We start from the raw sequence: 6717 nt of genomic DNA, 5'->3' as shown, positions 1-6717 counted from the left end.
TTATAATACAATCTGATTAACTGTCAACCCAATGAAAGTTCTCCACAGTTGCTTTAAAATTTGAAAACTGGCCATAGGTAGAGATGTGCTGGGTTGAATTCAGTGCATGGCCAAGAGAAGGGAAGCTTACAAACTCTAGATGATACATTGCAGGACTTCTTGATAGAGGAAACCAAGATTTGCAGTGCTATAGATTTGGCAATTTTGCCCCACTTTTGTTTCATACAAGTTGTTGATGGACATCATATTGGCCATAATGAGGAAATGGAAGTCTCAGATCTTGCTACAGTGCTGCCCTTCTTAGGAATTAATCCATCCTTGACATTAGCACAATTCAAGCTGTTCCTTCAACATTTCAGATTTCCACTTTATTAGAAATGGAAAATTAAGGATAAAGAGTTAGAGGAGCAAAAAATGAGATGAGACCTATGACTTGAATTCTGCTGCAGAGGTGAGGATGGAAGTTAGACTAAACAGAAACAAAACTACATAGAAATAATTTAAATTTTAGAGGAATACCAGAGGATTTTGGAAGACAAGATCTGGAAAAAGATGGAAATTTTATTTTAAAATTATATTGACCCAGATGATGATGAATCATTAGAAACTCAAGAAATTTACAGAATAAACTTAGGGACAGCATGAAGAAGGAACTTGCTTGTGAGCGCTTATAAAATTCATATATTCTGAGACAAAGGTTGTTGAAGTTTGATTTCTCAACCAGCTCTGAAACAGCCATCCTTGTTTGGCATCTCATTTTGCAATGGGAGGTACTAGTGACTCACGTTACCGAGGGGTAGGTTTTCAAATTGATATTTTTAAAAATAATCAGGGACCATGTCCTTCCTTGTCTGAGTTTTTTTCATTCATATTGTCCCTACATCAGAGAATACTTCCCCCAGGACTAAACAATCAGAGGAAAATTAATGCTGCTGTAATATATCCATGAAAACTCTATGTCTATCAAATATCTAAGAAAAACTAAGTTTAGGTATGGCTTAATTGACATTGTTTCCCTTCATAGCATGTCTGTTACATTCAACAGGGCTTACTCTTCCATTGAAAGTCTATCTTTGGCTGGAGAGGGCCCCTTCAATACTAAAATCAGTGACACTTGAGACGGGTTGAAAACCACCTGTACTACGACACTCCATGGACTTAATAGATTCTATCTGACAAAATGGTTCCTCCAGACACCCTACATTCTATCTCCCAGTCCTTCATTTGATCATTGTAATTCTATAGCCACTGGCAACCAAATCAAGCCAGTTAGCAGAAGGCTGTAGAAGTTCCATGTCCTCTGTATGAATGCCACTGCATCTTTCTGAAAGGAAGTTCCTCTCCTGAATGATGTCAACCAGCAATTTGGTCACAAACATTTATCAGAAATACGCTGAATGCTTTATCACATCACTCTTTCAGATGGGCCATTGTTGCCTAAAAACAAATTTGTTACTCCATTTTTTCACTGGTTTGGATATAGCTATTCTATATTAACAATGTGTAATATTCTATATTACAAATCCAAGCAAATGATAAAACAATATTGGTTTTAATTGGAGTGGGTGGTTCATGACATTAATAAAATGGTTTGCTGGTGATGACTTTTCATAACAAGTGCTCTGTAGAGAACAATTTTCTCATTGATTATCTTTCCTTGCTAATAGCCTCCATGCCATTTGGTAGACAGTTCACATTTACTCTCTAATGTAAATCTGGAAAGCTTGGCAGACAGACTGATGGACTGGGAAAAACTGGGAAAACTGAGTTAAAAATAGAGGGAACAGCTTGTATAATTTTCCAACATCATCTCCAAAGCTGCTTTATAGTCAAATTAAAAGACACATCTTTTTTTTAAAAAAAAACTATTGCAGAATAAGGGTGAATAATTAATCATTTATAGATCTAAAATGATTAATCTGCATCACTTAGCATCCATTACAATAGATTTCTCAAGATGCAAGGATTAAACATTTAGGCTGCATCACAAAACATTCTCAATCACATTTCCCTCTAGATGTACTAAAGTTTAGTGTTCCCAACCTGGGCAGCTTCCTTGTCTGTATATTTCAATTCCCAAATTTTTTAGCAATGGCTGTGTTTGTGTGGAAGTCCACACAACTAGAAGTTATCCTGCTGGGAAACACTAAATTAGACTATAACTCCCATTACCCTCAGTCAGCATCTGCCACCTGGGGTGATAGTTGCTGCAGTCCAACACACCCAGAGCACAAATTTGGGGTTTAGTGGTAAATATGTGGACCTCTGAAAGCCAGTGTACTACTCACTACTCCTGGTTAGCTGGAAATTATGGGAATTCAAGTTCAAAAACAACATCTTACATTCAAGTGATGCTGGATGACGGGTGCCAGCAGAAATAGACCTCCCTAAACATTGTGTTTATACTTTCCTTTCTCTTCCTTGACTATCAGGAGGCTGAGTTACTTCCATTCTCACTTCACAATAGCTTGCCATGACATCTGAAACCCAAAATTGTTTCAGAAAGCCAGGTTCTATATATGCTTGCCTAACTGTAAGTCCCTCTGCACAAAGCAGGACTTACCTTGTTAAACAGGAAATAAGTGTATCCCCAATGCACCAGGTTTAGTTGCTTCCCTCTTTTTAATTTATCCTTTGCTCTAACAATTCAGAGCAGCATCTAAATATTAGCAAATTTGGTGCACCTTTTATTACTGAAGGAAGAATCTTCCAAAAAAAATGGACGCCACAACTGTAAAAGGCCTTTTCTTGGTTAATGCCCAGAGAAAGTGCTACAGGGATACAAAAAATGTAGCCTAGAGGCTGCATGAAACCCATCAGCATTGCTTTGGTAGCCCTCAGCAGCCCTCCCCACCCCAGTGGATAGCTTTTTTATATGGGAAAAAAAATAGGTTCCTTAAGCCTTGCAGACAATTAAAGCACACTTTCTTTCCTTTGAGATTCTGAAATACTTCTTCCCTAATAAAAGTTACTTGGCCCAGTGTTCTTTTGGAGTGTAGCCTTCAGGATACCTCTCAAAGCCTGGAGTGACCCTTGAGCTGACAAAGGTTGCACATTCCTGGTCTAGAGGATCATGGACTCATAGAGTTGGAAGGAATCTTATAGGTCAACTAGTCCAACCCATTTTTCAGGGGAGGATCCATTAAAAGCAACTCTGAGAGATGACCATCCAACCTCTGTTTGAAAACCTCTAGTGAAGGAGAACTTAACACTTCATCTTGCATTTGTTCCACAGCAGTCAAAAAGTTTCTCCTGCCATCTAGTCTGAATGGCCTTTGGGCAGAATTAAACCAGTTACCTATAGTTCTTTTTTCTGTTTCCCTTGCCATTAAGAAGAAAAAAATAGCTATTTTAAAAATATTCCATTATCTGCTACTTGTATGGAAAGATTTTGTTGTCTAGGTGTGGTGCAGTTCAAAGAGAATGAGGCAGCCAGTGTAACAACTGAGCTATACTGAACACAGAATTGTTGCAAGAATTCCCATCTATACACAATAAGGTAGGATCCTCCTTATAAGAGAGTTTGGATTTTCAGACTGAAGAATAGAAAAATTCAGGCTTCCTTGATGAAATATTGACTTTCTGCCTACTGGCTTTGGAATAGTAGCACAATAGCAATTCTTGGCACAGCCAGAAAAATTCAAACATGACCCACACTGGGGCTGCAGAAGGAGAAGACTGTGTGTTTGCTGTTGCTCATGATGAGATTAGTCTCATACAGAAAGTATAAAATTGTGCCTCTGACTATTATTCCAAAGTCATGTGGAGCTGATTGCCGAGTCCAAAATATCCATGCATGACATGTGTAGGTCTTCGGGGAAATACTACTTCCACACTTTCCCTACATTCTGAACACATATGCACAGAGATAATTCTGCAGTCTTGCCCAACCTAATGCATGGGCAAGATTTTTATTCACAGTATGACTGATATTATAGAATATTATAGAATTATATAACATTATATCATGATATTATGGAATCATAGAACTGGAAGGCACCAATGGCCATCATATCCAACACCCTGCTCCATGAAGGAATTCAGATTAAAGGATCCCAGAGTAATTGCTTTCACTGTCAAATTGCTCCAACTCTCAGGAAGTTATTCCTAGCATTCATCTGGAATTTGCCTTCCTATAACTTAAATCCATTATTATTTCTCCTACATGTTAGAGCACTAGAAAACTCTTTAGGGTCTTCTTCTCTATGATATTTATTTCTTCAGTAGTTGAAGATGGCTATTACATCACCTTTAAATTGTCTTTCCTCAAAGCTGGAAATGCAAAGTTCTCTCAGCCTCTATACAGGAAATTTAGTTCCCAGTCCTCCAATTCCCTTTCTTTGCCCCTGTTCCAGTTTGTCCTAATCTTGCTTAAGGTGTGTTCAGAACTGGGCATAATACTTCAGATGGGGTGTAACTAATGCAGAACACTTACATACATACATACATACATACATACATACATACATACATACTCACTTTAGTATTTTTTCACAAGGTAGCAAAGTTATGCAAAGCACAGAAAAAGAGAAGAGTGGTGAGCAAAAGTAAAGGAGTTAAGAAAAAGAAGTCTAGTTTACGCCAACACCGATCACCATACCTTTCTATTCTGCAAACCATTCTTCCTTCTACTCCAACCACATAGCAGAATAAAGTGGAAATGTGGATCCAATATTAGCACTGAAAGTTAATGGACCATTTCAATGAATTGCAATTATTTCAATTATCACTATTATTAGTAGTACAGTATTCCGGTATATTTTATAGGGCCAATTGAGGAACCAGTAATCTTTTCACAGCTGCACACACAGCATTTTTTTCCCAGCTACCAAAGGCCATGGGGATGTCACCAGTGAAGAAGTAGCATCAATGTTTATACCCCTTTTCCTTTTGGATATTTGGTAGATTCATAGAGCAGGTTAAGGTTTGGTAGGGGCAAGAAATCAAGCTGAGAAGTTGCACACATCACTGTGCTAATTGTTTTAGAAAGATATACACCTTAGTTCCTAAACACAGATTTCTTTTTGTTCTAAAATGAATGCATAAATAACAAGCTTCATAAACTCCATGCAATTATCCAATAACAGTATTTCCATACTGAATCTTGCAAATATTGACTTAGCAGTCCAAAAGTGCACGAAGGGCAAGTCTGTTAAATCAAATAATGCGACAATTCTAGTCTCAGCCTTAAGATGTCACTAACAGACTTGGCCTCGAGGTTCCCACACTCCCAGTAGCATGGAGACCACAGAAAGTAAAGAGGAAACTTTTATATTGCTCTTAACACTTCTCCTACTTCCTACAGTCAAGATGTTCTTGTTAACTGAGCTATCTTACAGGGGTTTGTTAAGTCCATCTAATTCTACAGACCTTCTTTATCTGGCACCCTTTTCAGAGTCTAGCTAATATAAAAATAAATGTGAAAATTAGCCTCCCCCAGAACAAATGAAACAAAAAACACAATGGTGTACCTGAAGCCCACCAAGGCAAGAGGAAAAGAATGTAGCAATTCTAAGGGTAGGGTTGCATTACATAGGAATTACAAAGACTAATAAAATTCTTATGCAGGACTCTGTTTATCCTAAACAAGGATGAGCAATGTTTTGGACCCAATACCATATTTGGACCTGAGACCACATTTGCTTTCCTCTACCTGGGTCTCTGAGTGCTTCAGGGGTGTGTGGCTAATGTGACAGAATGATGTCATCAGCATGGTCAGGCCCAAAAGTGTCTCCAACACATTTCAGCCAGGGAGAGGGAGAGGGAGAGAAGTAGTTAAATATGGCATTTAGTAATAATTTCAAACTGTACTCTGTACTCTGCCTTTCCTTGGGACTCTTGAGTGTAGTGTGGTATATATTTATATTGAATTCATTAAGTAAGACTATTTTACTGTGCTAAAGACATCATTTGCTTGGGAATTAAACCCATCAAACTCAGAATTATTCTGAATAAATATATATAAACATGCTTTGATAGTTTTTTTGTTGCACTGTTTTATTATCATAATTTTTAATTTGATTAACATGTTTTCCTATTATAGAAATGCATTATATAAGTTATCTTTCTCTATAAATTTGCAAGATATGCTTTAATGTGCTTTTGGTATTGCATAATGCTGTGCTGAGACAAACATTTTGCATGGTGAAGGTTCCAGATATTAAGAATAACTCTCCAAGAGCTGCTGTAGTCAAATTTAGAGCACACGTCCCCAGCTTCATGCCATCAGGTATCTTGAACTATAGCAAGTACCTATCAGCCTTAGTTATATATTGTTCTCTTGATGAAACCTTTCCACTTTTTTTTTTTTTTTTAAAGATATGATTCCTGTTCCCTAGGACTCTGTGAAACTTCAGTCCAATTACCCCCTTGAATGGATTCACTCAACCAAAATTGGTCCCTTCAGATTGACTCAGTGATTCTAGGGAGTTCTGAGCATGCTATTTTTTTTCAGACTGATGATTCAAATCCAAGTGACTCAACATAAAAGTGTAAATTGACTTCATTCATCAAACTGAGTCTTAGGTGATCAGCACACCCTATTAATCATACAGTTAAAATATGTTCTGATTTGACCATAAAGTAAAAAAGGGCCAGCTCAAGGTTTAAGAGACTTTCAGAAAAGTAGCTTCTGGGGTTACTTGTTTATTTTAGAATATTCTATTTTTCAAAAACGGGATTCCGACTTGCTGCAAAGTAACAAACTAGTCTCTGACC

Source organism: Python bivittatus, unplaced genomic scaffold (assembly GCF_059951505.1).
Source record: "Python bivittatus isolate LINGU-HERP-01145 unplaced genomic scaffold, Pbiv_v1 ctg000700_np1212, whole genome shotgun sequence".
Classification (NCBI taxonomy): Eukaryota; Metazoa; Chordata; class Lepidosauria; order Squamata; family Pythonidae; genus Python; species Python bivittatus.
The sequence above is the reverse complement of the archived record's forward strand: the minus strand, read 5'-3'. Positions refer to the sequence as shown.